At 43.7% G+C, this 19,682-nt stretch overlaps 2 long non-coding RNA genes across 2 annotated transcripts; both read left to right on the forward strand.

Annotated features, from left to right (window-relative positions):
• The first annotated feature begins 9,167 nt into the window (after positions 1 to 9,167).
• Positions 9,168 to 9,456, forward strand: LOC117190701. The gene is made up of 2 exons (XR_004473798.1): positions 9,168 to 9,258; positions 9,336 to 9,456. It is a non-coding gene; the product is annotated as an uncharacterized LOC117190701 (long non-coding RNA).
• Positions 9,457 to 17,262: 7,806 nt separating this feature from the next.
• Positions 17,263 to 18,778, forward strand: LOC117190702. The gene is made up of 3 exons (XR_004473799.1): positions 17,263 to 17,643; positions 17,721 to 18,368; positions 18,469 to 18,778. It is a non-coding gene; the product is annotated as an uncharacterized LOC117190702 (long non-coding RNA).
• Positions 18,779 to 19,682: the final 904 nt, after the last annotated feature.

Below are 19,682 nucleotides of genomic sequence, written 5' to 3' on the forward strand. Positions count from 1 at the left end.
CCTCTGCTGGAAGTTATGGGTACCATCCGCCCTAACGTCCGTTGTGCTGAGGCAAGCACACGAACTTTCTCTCTCCTCACACGGTGGTATCCACAAAACGCTGGAGCGAATACGGCGATACTACTATTGTTCGAATTTGGTCACCGATGTGAAGGCATATGTTAATCAGTGCGAGGTATGCAAATGTTCAAAACACCCAAATTATTGTTTACGACCTCCCATGGGAAAAACTCAGGGAAATAACAGATTCTTTCAGAAACTGTATGTAGATTTCTTGGGACCGTATCCGCGTAGTAAGTCAGGGAACATAGGAATCTTTATAGTCCTGGATCATTTCGCCAAATTCCCATTTCTCAAACCCGTAAAGAAGTTTACAGCGGATTCGATCATCCGATTTATCGAGGAAGAGTTGTTTCACTGCTTCGGCGTACCCGAGACGGTAGTATCGGATAATGGAGTCCAGTTTAAATCACAGGTATTCCAGAGCTTGCTGCAAAACTACGGTGTCAAACATATGTTTACAGCCGTGCATGCACCCCAAGCAAATGCGTCAGAACATGTGAATCGTTCGGTCATTGCCGCGATAAAGGCCTATATAAAACCAGACCAGTCCAATTGGGATGAAAAGTTGAGCCATATTGCCTGTGCACTACGTTCGAGCACACATACCGCCATTAATTCGACCCCATACAGAATAGCGTTTGGTCAACATATGGTTACCAATGGCTCTAGCTATCAGCTATTAAGACAGTTAGAAATGCTGGAGGATCGAACAGTACAGTTTTCGCGAGACGATTCGTTCAATATCATTCGGCAAAAAGCTATGCAGTCAGCTCAACAGCAGCATAGTCGCAACGAAAAAGTATATAATTTGCGTAGTCGAGACGTCTCGTTTGTCGTTGGTCAGGAAGTGTATAAAAGAAACTTCCAGCAAAGTAACTTTAGCAGAGGCTTTAATGCCAAGCTGGCACCTACTTTCGTGAAAGCCCGGGTGAGAAAAAGACTTGGTTATAGTTACTACGAACTCGAGGACCTACAAGGACGAATCCTAGGGAAATTCCATGCTAAAGATATAAAACAATGAGGTTACAGGCGTGGATCACTCTTTTCATTGTATCACTGCCAAGTGTGATCTTGGTAGGGGGGTGTTGTAGTGGCGCCTGTCCAACCAAAAATATCGGATAACCGTCCCACGGTTTCCCCTTCCCTTAGACATGCACCTTGCACCTTTTGGGCAGTTACGCGCAAGAAAAAAATGACATAAGTTAACAGCGGCTACTGTCAAGGTGTGGTGAGAAAAGAGGAATGAGAGAACCAAGGGCTCAAGCGGAAGGAGAGTGGCTTGGGCATGTTCTTTCCAATTTTACTCGCGATCCCAGACGGACGTTGGAGGAAAATACTCAAGTAGTGCAGTGAAAGGAAAAATTCTAACCTCGACCGTAATTACCGCGTGTCCATCGTGGCTAAGATCTAGTCAAAAGATCAGCCGACCATTCCTACGTTTATTAAGCGAAGGCCGAACCCATCGGGTGAGTGAAAATTGTACCCCAACTGCCGGCCAACAGAAAATTAAAGTTCGTTTTTTTTTTCTTAAAAACCTAACCATAGGTTTGGCCGTATGTAATACCGTACGAAACGCCGGTCGTAGTGCCGTAAGCCATACCCACTACAGTCTCGTCACCTTACCCAGCGTCCCGATCGACTACAGTATGTGTTAGCCGTCTTCGCCCACAAATCTTCTTTCGGCACACACATACAAGCCTTGCTCGGCCTACACCAGTGAAAAACGGTCGATTGGCTTTTATCTACGCGTGCAGTGACATACATATGTGCGAAATTGACTATTCCCCCTTCCGTGACTTTCGTCATTGCTACGTCGCTTACGCCGCCCGCATACGAACAGTAACGCTAAAGGAGAAGACATTTACCGGTGCCGAAATACTGTTTGCATTGCTGATGAAGTCATTCGGTGTCTCGATCATGATGGCTATGCCCATGCATTTCTTCATATTAGAATAATACTTTGGAACCCCACTATTGTACTGACCCTAGGATTAACATTAAAAGTTAAATTCGTGTGATTCGGTTTGTTTGGCTTATCATAAAGAAATTTGCAGCTAGAAGGAAAGGAACTAAAACTAATACACGCGCGTATCGCCTATCTACTCTGACACACTGATATTTACAAGTTTTCAGCCACCCTCATCGACCACATGGAAGCGCTTTCATCGTTGGATTTGATCGTAATGTGAGTGATAACCTGTGAACGTCTGCTATATGTGAATTCAAAATTTTACGCAAGTCGAAGCAACATTAAAGATTCCATGCCTCGACCGTAAACTTCCCAGCCGTACTGTAACCCTGACCAATCCAATTGTTCACGTGTTTGTTTTGTTCTGCTCTTTCGCAAGCAATGTAACTTTCTGCAATTCCGAATCTATCGACAACCGAACTTATGATTGGGATTACCCCACAAGCAATTGCTGTGCACTTTAAAGATGCACCCATCCGTCCCTTGTTTTTGCATTTAAACTGAAAACCATTCGAATATATTTCTATTTGTGTAACGTAATTACCATTATTCCTGAATATACTCTTTATAATTAGTTGATAAGATCTTTCATCATGATATTTTTATATATATATATAATTAATCTTATATTAATCTATTTGTGTAACGTAATTACCATTATTCCTGAATATACTCTTTATAATTAGTTGACTCTAGTCTAATAAGATCTTTCATCATGATATTTTTATATATATACATATAATTAATCTTAATTGCAGCTTCTTTGAACATATTATCCTTATTACTTTAGTAGCCTTTATACATATATATCTACCCTCTTAGCGGCCATGAGAGCTTGTAGGAAAGTTTAATGAATAAACTGTTTGTAATGAATTCCCGTTAATTGTTGCCGTTATTAAAGATCATGTGGCGCCGAGATGACGTAACCTAGCAGAAGTAGAGCGTTTATTTTAGGGATCGTTATTTGGACCGGTGCGATCAAGGAAGGGTGGGCATACCGAGTTGCAATGACACCGCAAGCAACTCCCGCTCGAATTAGTTCCGCTGACTCATCTCCCTACACTGTCATTTCTCTGAAAATTTCTTCCGTCTGAACCTTGAACCTCACGCGAAACTTATTGTTATTGTCTTTGCTCCTAATGCTCGAGCTCGTGACGCGATCTCTCCCTACCCCACCCCCACTCTACCCGACTAACCATGAGACCGGCAGCAGCGCGTGCATGGATCGCAATCATACCCTCCATCTGCTCGTCTACCGTTTCAGATCCTAGCCTCCTGCTTCGTTATCTGTTACAGTATTAGCAATATATATTTATATATATAATAAATTTAAAAGAAAAATAATAATAATTGGCGCCCAACGTGGGGCCCGAGCTGTCACAGCCCCAGTAAATGTCCGAAAGACAGTCAACTACACCCGACTGGAAATTCCTTATCCTTCTTGGTTCAGACAACCTTGCTAACTTCCTCAATATCGGTTGTGAAGGTATAGTGTAGCGAGAGACTGTTGAAATCCTGATGTTTTCCATTAAGCTCTTGGTCCAGTCCACTTAAGCTGCATCTGACTTAACCACTGCCGGTATATCGATCGAGTGCAAGTAGATATTCCCTCCGTCGATCGAAATTGGGTTAATTTATGGCGACAAGCTATAACCTATCTCGCGGAGTTGAGAGTATAAGCAAGGAAGTTTATTTGCAGCTTTTTCTATTTTCTATCATCCTCCCAACTATAAAGAGCGTCGTCGACTGTCGAAATCCTGAAGCTTTTAGAATAAGCTCTTGGTCCAGTTGATGCAAAGTAAGACCTACTTGGTCCAGTTTTTGTGATAGGATTCAGCCTTGATAGAAATCAGGTGTATGTATGGCAAAAAGCTATCGCCTGTCTCGCGGTAGAAAGAACCTGTCCGACTCAGTATCTTTGTTTTCTACACGAATTCGACTCTTAGACAGTGAGATTAGATAGCGAACGAGATTCAGTCTATCTCTTATGTGCATCGAAGCAGAATCATGATCCTTTTATTTAAAAACATTTTGTCATTTCTATTCCTTTGCCTTTATATATAAATTAGTCCGTATTTAGTGTCGTTATTATCTATAAAAGATCGTTGGGTAACAGATTTTGTATGATAATCATGCCCCTAAGTCGTAGTCCCGAGAATTTCGCTCAAATAGAGAATCAGGGAATAATTTGTAGCACGTGCGCCAAAGAAGTTGACTACCTAGCTCAGTGGACACCAATTCCACCGAGTCTGTTTTAACCGTTAAGCTGGAGCCAAAAAGATTTGTCCTGTCTGCTACGTTAGCTTGCATGCATCGGCTTTGAATTTAGCTGAAGAGATTGCCGCAGTCCAGACTGCAAGCCAAGACCCCAGCACAACCATGCACCAGACTAGGTCTAAGGGTAGGGCAACCGATCCCAACGCAGACGCCCCAAGCGGGTCAACTGTTAGTGAGACTAACTCGGAAGTACAAATGGAAGCAAATGCCGCTTCGACCAATGCAGGTCTACACCAGGTTATTGCCGATGCTTTGGCAGCTGCAATGCAGGCTCAAACCAACATATTAGCGCAGACCATAGAAACTGGCCTGCAGAAATTATCGATTCAGCAAACGGCGTCCCGTGAAAGTATTGAAAGTGTTCGTTCACAACCAATCAATACACAAACCATCGACGAGGTAGAACAACAAACGTTTCAGCAACTGTTCGGGGGTAGTTCGGAAAGACAGACGGCCAGAGAGCCACCAACTAGATATAGTCTAGGAGGGACCCCGCCAGTCTCAGAGCTACGCGCTGATAGAATAAGCCAAATCATTTCAAATTGGAAAATACGGTTTTCAGGTCATTCCTCCATTGGCGTGGACGACTTTATTTATAGGGTAAATGCCATGACCAACCAATCCTTAAATGGAAATTTTGAACTGTTAGCCAGATATGCGAGCAACCTGTTTGAGGGCAGTGCCAGTGAATGGTTCTGATGATACCACAAGAGTGTCCCCCTCATCCGATGGTCCGACCTGTGCGTAGCACTCAAGACTCAATTCAAAGACGGACGTACCGACTTGGATATCCGCTCAGCGATCACGCAGCGGAAACAGAAGCCAAATGAACCGTTTGATTTATTTTATGAAGCAATAGTCGCATTGGCAGACAAACTAGTACAGCCAATGACAGAGCCCTATCTGTTAGAAGCTCTTAAAGCCAATTTAGTTCCAGAAATTCAACACGAAATCTTGTATGTACCCATCAAGAGTATCGCAGAGATACGTCATATAGTTCGTACTCGCGAGCGACTCTTGCAGAACTTGTCCAAATCTACGACAATTTTGCATCGTGCTGCGTCTAAACGACATATTAATGAGATGCATCAAACGTTCAGTGAGACGGATGACGATGCTGATGGTGTAGATGATGCAAGTATTGATGCCATGACCCTTAACTGTTGGAATTGTGGGCAGTTAGGTCACCGTTACCAAGAATGTACTGGAGAGCGGAGGGTTTTTTGTTATGGGTGTGGGAAAGCTGACACTTACAAGCCCTCTTGTAGGAAATGCAATCCAAAAAACTTGGCAGCTCGTGCACCGTTGATCAGTGCACGCAGACAGATGGTATCGAAAGCCACCAATACGTAGTAACGAGTTCAAAAACAAACTCGCTACCACTTCAACCGGCCACGTCACAAATACCAGACTTACCAACCAGGACAGAGATAGAGAATGGTAGCCAACGCTCCCTACGAATGAAGTTGCGTAGATGTGCGTATAATGTAGCACGAAAGCAAGAACGAAAAGTTTTGTTATCCGCCGTAGTTGGGAATGCGCAGGACATAAGACCGTATGCAAAGGTCCAACTATTGGGGAGAACAGTCACTGGTCTTTTGGATACAGGAGCAACAATCAGTTGTATAGGAGGGGAGTTAGCGTTGAAAGTTAGTCATGCGACCGTCAAAACCGTTAATGCATCTGTGCCAACTGCTGATGGAGCTGCGCAGAAAATTGTAGGCAAGATCTCCACTCCCGTGCTGTTTCGAAATGAAACTAAACCCATAACATTGTATTATTCTTGTCGCTCAAGAATTATACCTTGGCATGGACTTTTGGGCTGCATTTAAATTGTTACCTCCAGGTGTAGTAACCCAGAATGCCAAGCCCGAAGTTGCTGCCTTAGCCAAGGATGACCATATGCATATAAGCCTAACGGATTCGCAACAGGCCATGTTGTCAGAGGCTATCCAAAAGTTCCCGTCATTCGCCAAAGAAGGTCTAGGTCGAACCAGCTGGATAAGTCACGATATCGATATAGGGGATGCAAAGCCAATTAAACAGCGGCACTATTCGGTATCTCCTGCCGTCGAAAAGGTCATGTTTGAGGAAGTAGATAGAATGATAGCGCTTGGCGTTATTGAGGAGTTCGATAGTCCATGGTCGTCACCAGTCGTTCTCGTTAGGAAACCTGGAAAGGTGAGAATATGTCTCGATAGCCGTAAGGTCAACGAAGTCACAGTAAAGAGCGCATATCCCATGCCTTTGATCGATGGAATATTAAGCCGACTACCAAAAGCTGAATATATTTCCAGCATCGACCTGAAGGATGCCTATTGGCAGATCCCATTGACTTCAGACGCTCGCGAAAAGACCGCGTTCACCGTCCCGTGGAGACCCCTGTATCAATACACAGTGATGCCATTTGGACTAACCAACGCTCCACAAACCATGTGTAAATTAATGGATAAAGTTATACCCTCTCAGTTACGACATGAAGTGTTCGTCTATATAGATGATTTGCTCGTTGTATCTTCTACTTTCGAAATCCATGTGCGTGTGTTATCCGAGTTAGCATCTCGGTTAAAACAAGCTGGGTTAACAATTAATGTCGAAAAAAGTAAATTTTGTTTGAAGGAAGTAAGGGATGGAACTATTAAAACCGATCCAGAAAAAGTTTCAGCCATTCGGGAATTCCCAACACCTCGTTCAGTCAAACACGTACGAAGGTTTTTAGGAGTAACTGGCTGGTATCATAAATTCATTCGAAATTATGCCGGTCTGGCCGCTCCATTGTCGGACACGTTGAAACAGAAACGTAAGTTTGAATGGACGAATGAGGCCCAACTTGCATTTGAAGACCTGAAAAGTAAACTTTGCAGTGCTCCCGTTTTGCATAGTCCATTTTTTCGGATTCCATTCGCTATTCACTGCGATGCGAGACATACTGGCGTGGGCGGAGTACTTATGCAAAAAGATGTAGAAGGTAACGAGGTTCCGATCGCATATATGTCTAGAAAGCTAAATCAATGCCAACGAAATTACTCGGTTACAGAAAAAGAGTGTTTAGCAGCTGTACTGTGTGTTAAAAAGTTTCGCACCAACATCGAAGGGCATGAATTTGCCATTATTACCGATCATGCTTCGTTAAAATGGCTTATGAGTCAAGCGGATTTGAGCTCTAGACTCGCCAGATGGTCGTTAAAATTACAAGGTTTTGACTTCAAAATTCATCACCGAAAAGGAGTCAACAACAAAGTGCCAGACGCCCTGTCCCGAGCCTATACTGAAGACCTGTCCGAGCTCCAAGTGGACAGTCTGCTAGATCTCAGTTCACCACAGTTTCACTCAGTTGAGTATGAGGATCTAAAAACCAAAATAACCGCCAACCAGACGAAAATGCCTGATGTCAAAGTAATTGATGGTTCATTTATCGCCGTGCTGAACATGCAGTAGGAGAAAAAGTATCCGATGACCTCTGCTGGAAGTTATGGGTACCATCCGCCCTAACGTCCGTTGTGCTGCACGAACATTCTCTCTCCTCACACGGTGGTATCCACAAAACGCTGGAGCGAATACGGCGATACTACTATTGGCCGAATTTGGTCACCGATGTGAAGGCATATGTTAATCAGTGCGAGGTATGCAAATGTTCAAAACATCCAAGTTATTGTTTACGACCTCCCATGGGAAAAACTCATGGAACTAACAGATTCTTTCAGAAACTGTATGTAGATTTCTTGGGACCGTATCCGCGTAGTAAGTCAGCGAACATAGGAATCTTTATAGTCCTGGATCATTTCGCCAAATTCCCAATTCTCAAACCCGTAAAGAAGTTTACAGCGGATTCGATCATCCGATTTATCGAGGAAGAGTTGTTTCACTGCTTCGGCGTACCCGAGACGGTAGTATCGGATAATGGAGTCCAGTTTAAATCACAGGTATTCCAGAGCTTACTGCAAAACTACGGTGTCAAACATATGTTTACAGCCGTGCATGCACCCCAAGCAAATGCGTCAGAACGTGTGAATCGTTCGGTCATTGCCGCGATAAAGGCCTATATAAAACCAGACCAGTCCAATTGGGATGAAAAGTTGAGCCATATTGCCTGTGCAATACAGGCCCCATACAGAATAGCGTTTGGTCAACATATGGTTACCAATGGCTCTAGCTATCAGCTATTAAGACAGTTAGAAATGCTGGAGGATCGAACAGTACAGTTTTCGCGAGACGATTCGTTCAATATCATTCGGCAAAAAGCTATGCAGTCAGCTCAACAGCAGCATAGTCGCAACGAAAAAGTATATAATTTGCGTAGTCGAGACGTCTCGTTTGTCGTTGGTCAGGAAGTGTATAAAAGAAACTTCCAGCAAAGTAACTTTAGCAGAGGCTTTAATGCCAAGCTGGCACCTACTTTCGTGAAAGCCCGGGTGAGAAAAAGACTTGGTTATAGTTACTACGAACTCGAGGACCTACAAGGACGAATCCTAGGGAAATTCAATGCTAAAGATATAAAACAATGATGTTACAGGCGTGGATCACTCTTTTCATTGTATCACTGCCAAGTGTGATCTTGGTAGGGGGGTGTTGTAGTGGCGCCTGTCCAACCAAAAATATCGGATAACCGTCCACGGTTTCCCCTTCCCTTAGACATGCACCTTGCACCTTTTGGGCAGTTACGCGCAAGAAAAAAATGACATAAGTTAACAGCGGCTACTGTCAAGGTGTGGTGAGAAAAGGGGAATGAGAGAACCAAGGGCTCAAGCGGAAGGAGAGTGGCTTGGGCATGTTCTTTCCAATTTTACTCGCGATCCCAGACGGACGTCTGAGGAAAATACTCAAGTAGTGCAGTGAAAGGAAAAATTCTAACCTCGAACGTAATTACCGCGTGTCCATCGTGGCTAAGATCTAGTCAAAAGATCAGCCGACCATTCCTACGTTTATTAAGCGAAGGCCGAACCCATCGGGTGAGTGAAAATTGTACCCCAACTGCCGGCCAACAGAAAATTAAAGTTCGTTTTTTTTCTTAAAAACCTAACCATAGGTTTGGCCGTACGTAATACCGTACGAAACGCCGGTCGTAGTGCCGTAAGCCGTACCCACTACAGTCTCGTCACCTTACCACACATATAAATACCCAGCGTCCCGATCGACTACAGTATGTGTTAGCCGTCTTCGCCCCCAAATCTTCTTTCGGCGTGGCGTCTGCATACATGTGAGCATCACTGTATTTACCGCAGCGTGTACCGGCGTGGGTCCACACACATACAAGCCTTGCTAAGCCTACACCAGTGAAAAACGGTCGATTGGCTTTTATCTACGCGTGCAGTGACATATGTACATATGTGTGAAATTGACTATTCCCCCTTCCGTGACCTTCGTCATTGCTCCGTCGCTCCGTCGAACAGTAACGCTAAAGGAGAAGACATTTACCGGTGCCGAAATACTGTTTGCGTTGCTGATGAAGTCATTCGGTGTCTCGATCATGATGGCTATGCCCATGCATTTCTTCATATTAGAATAATACTTTGGAACCCCACTATTGTCAGTACCCTAGGATTAACATTAAAAGTTAAATTCGTGTGATTCGGTTTGTTTGGCTTATCATAAAGAAATGTGCAGCTAGAAGGAAAGGAACTAAAACTAATACACGCGCGTATCGCCTATCTACTCTGACACACTGATATTTACAAGTTTTCAGCCACCCTCATCGACCACATGGAAGCGCTTTCATCGTTGGATTTGATCGTAATGTGAGTGATAACCTGTGAACGTCTGCTATATGTGAATTCAAAATTTTACGCAAGTCGAAGCAACATTAAAGATTCCATGCCTCGACCGTAAACTTCCCAGCCGTACTGTAACGCTGACCAATCCAATTGTTCACGTGTTTGTTTTGTTCTGTTCTTTCGCAAGCAATGTAACTTTCTGCAATTCCGAATCTATCGACAACCGAACTTATGATTGGGATTACCCCACAAGCAATTGCTGTGCACTTTAAAGATGCACCTATCCGTCCCTTGTTTTTGCATTTAAACTGAAAACCATTCGAATATATTTCTATTTGTGTAACGTAATTACCATTATTCCTGAATATACTCTTTATAATTAGTTGACTCTAGTCTAATAAGATCTTTCATCATGATATTTTTACACCCGATACTCGAAATGAGTATTGGGGTATATTAGATTTGTGGTAAAAGTGGATGTGTGTAACGTCCAAAAGGAATCGTTTCCGACCCCATAAAGTATATATATTCTTGATCAGCATCAATAGCCGAGTCGATTGAGCCATGTCTGTCTGTCCGTCTGTCCGTCTGTCCGTCCCCTTCAGCGCCTAGTGCTCAAAGACTATAAGAGCGAGAGAAACGATGTTTTGGATCCAGACTTCTGTGATATGTCACTGCTACAAGAATATTTCAAAACTTAGCCCCGCCCACTTCCGCCCCCACAAAGGGCGAAAATCTGTGGCATCTACAATTTCGACGATACGAGAAAACTAAAAACGCAGAATCATAAATAATGATCATATATATCAGATTGCTGAATCTGGATCAGATCAGATCATTTTTATAGCCAAAAGGAACAAATCAATTTGCACTGGCTACGCAGCACCCGACGTCACGCTCAGACTGATTTTCTGTCTCTCTCGCACGCACTCTTTGTCGTGTCGTTTAATATTAGCGGCGTCTGCCGGAGGAGAGCCATACTGACTTAGTATCGGGTATAACTGTAGAGTTGCGGTATCCGCAGCAACTCACAACGTTCCCCCTCGTTATATATATAATTAATCTTAATTGCAGCTTATTTGAACATATTATCCCTATTACTTTAGTAGCCTTTATACATATATATCTACCCTCTTAGCGGCCATGAGAGCTTGTAGGAAAGTTTAATGAATAAACTGTTTGTAATGAATTCCCGTTAATTGTTGCCGTTATTAAGGATCATGTGGCGCCGAGATGACGTACCCTAGCAGAAGTAGAGCGTTTATTTTAGGGATCGTTACCCATTACTCAGCCTATTTGGACCGGTGCGATCAAGGAAGGGTGGGCATACCGAGTTGCAATGACACCGCAAGCAACTCCCGCTCGAATTAGTTCCGCTGACTCATCTCCCTACACTGTCATTTCTCTGTAAATTTCTTCCGTCTGAACCTTGAACCGCACGCGAAACTTATTGTTATTGTCTTTGCTCCTAATGCTCGAGCTCGTGACGCGATCTCTCCCTACCCCACCCCCACTCTATCCGACTAACCATGCGACCGGCAGCAACGCGTGCATGGATCGCAATCATACCCTCCATCTGCTCGTCTACCGTTTCAGATCCTAGCCTTCTGCTTCGTTATCTGTTACAGTATTAGCAATATATATTTATATATATAATAAATTTAAAAGAAAAATAATAATAATTGGCGCCCAACGTGGGGCCCGAGCTGTCACAGCCCCAGTAAATGTCCGAAAGACAGTCAACTACACCCGACTGGAAATTCCTTATCCTTCTTGGTTCAGACACCCTTGCTAACTTCCTCAATATCGGTTGTGAAGGTATAGTGTAGCGAGAGAGACTGTTGAAATCCTGATGTTTTCCATTAAGCTCGTGGTCCACTTAAGCTGCATCTGACTTAACCACTGCCGGTATATCGATCGAGTGCAAGTAGATATTCCCTCCGTCGATCGAAATTGGGTTAATTTATGGCGACAAGCTATAACCTATCTCGCGGAGTTGAGAGGATACGCAAGGAAGTTTATTTGCAGCTTTTTCTATTTTCTATCATCCTCCCAACTATAAAGAGCGTCGTCGACTGTCGAAATCCTGAAGCTTTTAGAATAAGCTCTTGGTCCAGTTGATGCAAAGTTAGACCTACTTGGTCCAGTTTTTGTGATAGGATTCAGCCGTTGATAGAAATCAGGTGTATGTATGGCAAAAAAGCTATCGCCTGTCTCGCGGTAGAAAGAACCTGTCCGACTCAGTATCTTTGTTTTCTACACGAATTCGTCTCTTAGACAGTGAGATTAGATAGCGAACGAGATTCAGTCTATCTCTTATGTGCATCGAAGCAGAATCATGATCCTTTTATTTAAAAACATTTTCATTTCTATTCCTTTGCCTTTATATATATATTAGTCCGTATTTAGTGTCGTTATTATCTATAAAAGATCGTTGGGTAACAGATTTTGTACGATAATCATGCCCCTAAGTCGTAGTCCCGAGAATTTTGCTCAAATAGAGAATCAGGGAATAATTTGTAGCACGTGCGCCAAGGAAGTTGACTACCTAGCTCAGTTAATTACCACCAGCTGTGGACACCAATTCCACCGAGTCTGCTTTAACCGTAAAGCTGGAGCCAAAAAGATTTGTCCTGTCTGCCACGTTAGCTTGCATGCATCGGCTTTGAATTTAGCTGAGGAGATTGCCGCAGTCCAGACTGCAAGCCAAGACCCCAGCACAACCATGCACCAGACTAGGTCTAAGGGTAGGGCAACCGATCCCAACGCAGACGCCCCAAGCGGGTCAACTGTTAGTGAGACTAACTCGAAAGTACAAATGGAAGCAAATGCAGCTTCGACCAATGCAAGTCTACACCAGGTTATTGCCGATGCTTTGGCAGCTGCAATGCAGGCTCAAACCAACATATTAGCGCAGACCATAGAAACTGGCCTGCAGAAATTATCGATTCAGCAAACGGCGTCCCGTGAAAGTATTGAAAGTGTTCGTTCACAACCAATCAATACACAAACCATCGACGAAGTAGAACAACAAACGTTTCAGCAACTGTTCGGGGGTAGTTCGGAAAGACAGACGGCCAGAGAGCCACCAACTAGATATAGTCTAGGAGGGACCCCGCCAGTCTCAGAGCTACGCGCTGATAGAATAAGCCAAATCATTTCAAATTGGAAAATACGGTTTTCAGGTCATTCCTCCATTGGCGTGGACGACTTTATTTATAGGGTAAATGCCATGACCAACCAATCCTTAAATGGAAATTTTGAACTGTTAGCCAGATATGCGAGCAACCTGTTTGAGGGCAGTGCCAGTGAATGGTTCTGGCGATACCACAAGAGTGTCCCCCTCATCCGATGGTCCGACCTGTGCGTAGCACTCAAGACTCAATTCAAAGACGGACGTACCGACTTGGATATCCGCTCAGCGATCACGCAGCGGAAACAGAAGCCAAATGAACAGTTTGATTTATTTTATGAAGCAATAGTCGCATTGGCAGACAAAAGAGTACAGCCAATGACTGAGCCCTATCTGTTAGAAGCTCTTAAAGCCAATTTAGTTCCAGAAATTCAACACGAAATCTTGTATGTACCCATCAAGAGTATCGCAGGGCTACGTCATATAGTTCGTACTCGCGAGCGATTCTTGCAGAACTTGTCCAAATCTACGACAATTTTGCAGCGTGCTGCGTCTAAACGACATATTAATGAGATGCATCAAACGTTCAGTGAGACGGATGACGATGCTGATGGTGTAGATGATGCAAGTATTGATGCAATGACCCTTAACTGTTGGAATTGTGGGAAGTTAGGTCACCGTTACCAAGAATGTACTGGAGAGCGGAGGGTTTTTTGTTATGGGTGTGGGAAAGCTGACACTTACAAGCCCTCTTGTAGAAAATGCAATCCAAAAAACTTGGCAGCTCGTGCACCGTTGATCAGTGCACGCAGACAGATGGTATCGAAAGCCACCAATACGGAGTAACGAGTTCAAAAACAAACTCGCTACCACTTCAACCGGCCACGTCACAAATACCAGACTTACCAACCAGGACAGAGATAGAGAATGGTAGCCAACGCTCCCTACGAATGAAGTTGCGTAGATGTGCGTATAATGTAGCACGAAAGCAAGAACGAAAAGTTTTGTTATCCGCCGTAGTTGGGAATGCGCTGGACATAAGACCGTATGCAAAGGTCCAACTATTGGGGAGAACAGTCACTGGTCTTTTGGATACAGGAGCAACAATCAGTTGTATAGGAGGGGAGTTACCGTTGAAAGTTAGTCATGTGACCGTCAAAACCGTTAATGCATCTGTGCGAACTGCTGATGGAGCTGCGCAGAAAATTGTAGGCAAGATCTCCACTCCCGTGCTGTTTCGAAATGAAACTAAACCCATAACATTGTATTTAGTACCATCACTCGCTCAAGAATTATACCTTGGCATGTGTTTTGGGCTGCATTTAAATTGTTACCTCCAGGTATAGTAACCCAGAATGCCAAGCCCGAAGTTGCTGCCTTAGCCAAGGATGACCATATGCATATAAGCCTAACGGATTCGCAACAGGCCATGTTGTCAGAGGCTATCCAAAAGTTCCCCTCATTTGCCAAAGAAGGTCTAGGTCGAACCAGCTGGATAAGTCACGATATCGATATAGGGGATGCAAAGCCAATTAAACAGCGGCACTATTCGGTATCTCCTGCCGTCGAAAAGGTCATGTTTGAGGAAGTAGATAGAATGATAGCGCTTGGCGTTATTGAGGAGTCCGATAGTCCATGGTCGTCACCAGTCGTTCTCGTTAGGAAACCTGGAAAGGTGAGAATATGTCTCGATAGCCGTAAGGTCAACGAAGTCACAGTAAAGAGCGCATATCCCATGCCTTTGATCGATGGAATATTAAGCCGACTACCAAAAGCTGAATATATTTCCAGCATCGACCTGAAGGATGCCTATTGGCAGATCCCATTGACTTCAGACGCTCGCGAAAAGACCGCGTTCACCGTCCCCGGGGAGACCCCTGTATCAATACACAGTGATGCCATTTGGACTAACCAACGCTCCACAAACCATGTGTAAATTAATGGATAAAGTTATACCCTCTCAGTTACGACATGAAGTGTTCGTCTATCTAGATGATTTGCTCGTTGTATCTTCTACTTTCGAAATCCATGTGCGTGTGTTATCCGAGTTAGCATCTCGGTTAAAATAAGCTGGGTTAACAATTAATGTCGAAAAAAGTAAATTTTGTTTGAAGGAAGTAAGATACCTTGGCCATTTCATTGGGGATGGAACTATTAAAACCGATCCAGAAAAAGTTTCAGCCATTCGGGAATTCCCAACACCTCGTTCAGTCAAACACGTACGAAGGTTTTTAGGAGTAACTGGCTGGTATCATAAATTCATTCGAAATTATGCCGGTCTGGCCGCTCCATTGTCGGACACGTTGAAACAGAAACGTAAGTTTGAATGGACGAATGAGGCCCAACTTGCATTTGAAGACCTGAAAAGTAAACTTTGCAGTGCTCCCGTTTTGCATAGTCCAAATTTTCGGATTCCATTCGCTATTCACTGCGATGCGAGTCATACTGACGTGGGCGGAGTACTTATGCAAAAAGATGTAGAAGGTAACGAGGTTCCGATCGCATATATGTCTAGAAAGCTAAATCAGTGCCATCGAAACTACTCGGTTACAGAAAAAGAGTGTTTAGCAGCTGTACTGTGTGTTAAAAAGTTTCGCACCTACATCGAAGGGCTTGAATTTGCCATTATTACCGATCATGCTTCGTTAAAATGGCTTATGAGTCAAGCGGATTTGAGCTCTAGACTCGCCAGATGGTCGTTAAAATTACAAGGTTTTGACTTCAAAATTCATCACCGAAAAGGAGTCAACAACAAAGTGCCAGACGCCCTGTCCCGAGCCTATACTGAAGACCTGTCCGAGCTCCAAATGGACAGTCTGCTAGATCTCAGTTCACCACAGTTTCACTCAGTTGAGTATGAGGATCTAAAAACCAAAATAACCGCCAACCAGACGAAAATGCCTGATGTCAAAGTAATTGATGGTTCATTTATCGCCGTGCTGAACATGCAGTAGGAGAAAAAGTATCCGATGACCTCTGCTGGAAGTTATGGGTACCATCCGCCCTAACGTCCGTTGTGCTGAGGCAAGCACACGAACATTCTCTCTCCTCACACGGTGGTATCCACAAAACGCTGGAGCGAATACGGCGATACTACTATTGTTCGAATTTGGTCACCGATGTGAAGGCATATGTTAATCAGTGCGAGGTATGCAAATGTTCAAAACACCCAAGTTATTGTTTACGACCTCCCATGGGAAAAACTCAGGGAAATAACAGATTCTTTCAGAAACTGTATGTAGTAGTATCCGCGTAGTAAGTCAGGGAACATAGGAATCTTTATAGTCCTGGATCATTTCGCCAAATTCCCATTTCTCAAACCCGTAAAGAAGTTTACAGCGGATTCGATCATCCGATTTATCGAGGAAGAGTTATTTCACTGCTTCGGCGTACCCGAGACGGTAGTATCGGATAATGGAGTCCAGTTTAAATCACAGGTATTCCAGAGCTTGCTGCAAAACTACGGTGTCAAACATATGTTTACAGCCGTGCATGCACCCCAAGCAAATGCGTCAGAACATGTGAATCGTTCGGTCATTGCCGCGATAAAGGCCTATATAAAACCAGACCAGTCCAATTGGGATGAAAAGTTGAGCCATATTGCCTGTGCACTACGTTCGAGCACACATACCGCCATTAATTCGACCCCATACAGAATAGCGTTTGGTCAACATATGGTTACCAATGGCTCTAGCTATCAGCTATTAAGACAGTTAGAAATGCTGGAGGATCGAACAGTACAGTTTTCGCGAGACGATTCGTTCAATATCATTCGGCAAAAAGCTATGCAGTCAGCTCAACAGCAGCATAGTCGCAACGAAAAAGTATATAATTTGCGTAGTCGAGACGTCTCGTTTGTCGTTGGTCAGGAAGTGTATAAAAGAAACTTCCAGCAAAGTAACTTTAGCAGAGGCTTTAATGCCAAGCTGGCACCTACTTTCGTGAAAGCCCGGGTGAGAAAAAGACTTGGTTATAGTTACTACGAACTCGAGGACCTACAAGGACGAATCCTAGGGAAATTCCATGCTAAAGATATAAAACAATGAGGTTACAGGCGTGGATCACTCTTTTCATTGTATCACTGCCAAGTGTGATCTTGGTAGGGGGTGTTGTAGTGGCGCCTGTCCAACCAAAAATATCGGATAACCGTCCCACGGTTTCCCCTTCCCTTAGACATGCACCTTGCACCTTTTGGGCAGTTACGCGCAAGAAAAAAATGACATAAGTTAACAGCGGCTACTGTCAAGGTGTGGTGAGAAAAGAGGAATGAGAGAACCAAGGGCTCAAGCGGAAGGAGAGTGGCTTGGGGATGTTCTTTCCAATTTTACTCGCGATCCCAGACGGACGTCGGAGGAAAATACTCAAGTAGTGCAGTGAAAAGAAAAATTCTAACCTCGACCGTAATTACCGCGTGTCCATCGTGGCTAAGATCTAGTCAAAAGATCAGCCGACCATTCCTACGTTTATTAAGCGAAGGCCGAACCCATCGGGTGAGTGAAAATTGTACCCCAACTGCCGGCCAACAGAAAATTAAAGTTCGTTTTTTTTCTTAAAAACCTAACCATAGGTTTGGCCGTACGTAATACCGTACGAAACGCCGGTCGTAGTGCCGTAAGCCATATCCACTACAGTCTCGTCACCTTACCCAGCGTCCCGATCGACTACAGTATGTGTTAGCCGTCTTCGCCCCCAAATCTTCTTTCGGCACACACATACAAGCCTTGCTCGGCCTACATCAGTGAAAAACGGTCGATTGGCTTTTATCTACGCGTGCAGTGACATACATATGTACATATGTGTGAAATTGACTATTCCCTCTTCAGTGACTTCCATCATTGCTACGTCGCTTACGCCGCCCGCAAACGAACAGTAACGCTAAAGGAGAAGACATTTACCGGTGCCGAAATACTGTTTGCGTTGCTGATGAAGTCATTCGGTGTCTCGATCATGATGGCTATGCCCATGCATTTCTTCATATTAGAATAATACTTTGGAACCCCACTATTGTACTGACCCTAGGATTAACATTAAAAGTTAAATTCGTGTGATTCGGTTTGTTTGGCTTATCATAAAGAAATTTGCAGCTAGAAGGAAAGGAACTAAAACTAATACACGCGCGTATCGCCTATCTACTCTGACACACTGATATTTACAAGTTTTCAGCCACCCTCATCGACCACATGGAAGCGCTTTCATCGTTGGATTTGATCGTAATGTGAGTGATAACCTGTGAACGTCTGCTATATGTGAATTCAAAATTTTACGCAAGTCGAAGCAACATTAAAGATTCCATGCCTCGACCGTAAACTTCCCAGCCGTACTGTAACGCTGACCAATCCAATTGTTCACGTCTTTGTTTTGTTCTGCTCTTTCGCAAGCAATGTAACTTTCTGCAATTCCGAATCTATCGACAACCGAACTTATGATTGGGATTACCCCACAAGCAATTGCTGTGCACTTTAAAGATGCACTTTAAAGATGCACCCATCCGTCCCTTGTTTTTGCATTTAAACTGAAAACCATTCGAATATATTTCTATTTGTGTAACGTAATTACCATTATTCCTGAATATACTCTTTATAATTAGTTGACTCTAGTCTAATAAGATCTTTCATCATGATATTTTTATATATATACATATAATTAATCTTAATTGCAGCTTCTTTGAACATATTATCCTTATTACTTTAGTAGCCTTTATACATATATATCTACCCTCTTAGCGGCCATGAGAGCTTGTAGGAAAGTTTAATGAATAAACTGTTTGTAATGAATTCCCGTTAATTGTTGCCGTTATTAAAGATCATGTGGCGCCGAGATGACGTAACCTAGCAGAAGTAGAGCGTTTATTTTAGGGATCGTTATTTGGACCGGTGCGATCAAGGAAGGGTGGGCATACCGAGTTGCAATGACACCGCAAGCAACTCCCGCTCGAATTAGTTCCGCTGACTCATCTCCCTACACTGTCATTTCTCTGAAAATTTCTTCCGTCTGAACCTTGAACCGCACGCGAAACTTATTTTTATTGTCTTTGCTCCTAATGCTCGAGCTCGTGACGCGATCTCTCCCTACCCCACCCCCACTCTACCCGACTTACCATGAGACCGGCAGCAACGCGTGCATGGATCGCAATCATACCCTCCATCTGCTCGTCTACCGTTTCAGATCCTAGCCTCCTGCTTCATTATCTGTTACAGTATTAGCAATATATATTTATATATATAATAAATTTAAAAGAAAAATAATAATAATTGGCGTGGGGCCCGAGCTGTCACAGCCCCAGTAAATGTCCGAAAGACAGTCAACTACACCCGACTGGAAATTCCTTATCCTTCTTGGTTCAGACAACCTTGCTAACTTCCTCAATATCGGTTGTAAAGGTATAGTGTAGCGAGAGACTGTTGAAATCCTGATGTTTTCCATTAAGCTCTTGGTCCAGTCCACTTAAGCTGCATCTGACTTAACCACTGCCGGTATATCGATCGAGTGCAAGTAGATATTCCCTCCGTCGATCGAAATTGGTTTAATT

The sequence above is a fragment of the Drosophila miranda genome (assembly GCF_003369915.1).
Source record: "Drosophila miranda strain MSH22 chromosome Y unlocalized genomic scaffold, D.miranda_PacBio2.1 Contig_Y1_pilon, whole genome shotgun sequence".
Taxonomy (NCBI): domain Eukaryota; kingdom Metazoa; phylum Arthropoda; class Insecta; order Diptera; family Drosophilidae; genus Drosophila; species Drosophila miranda.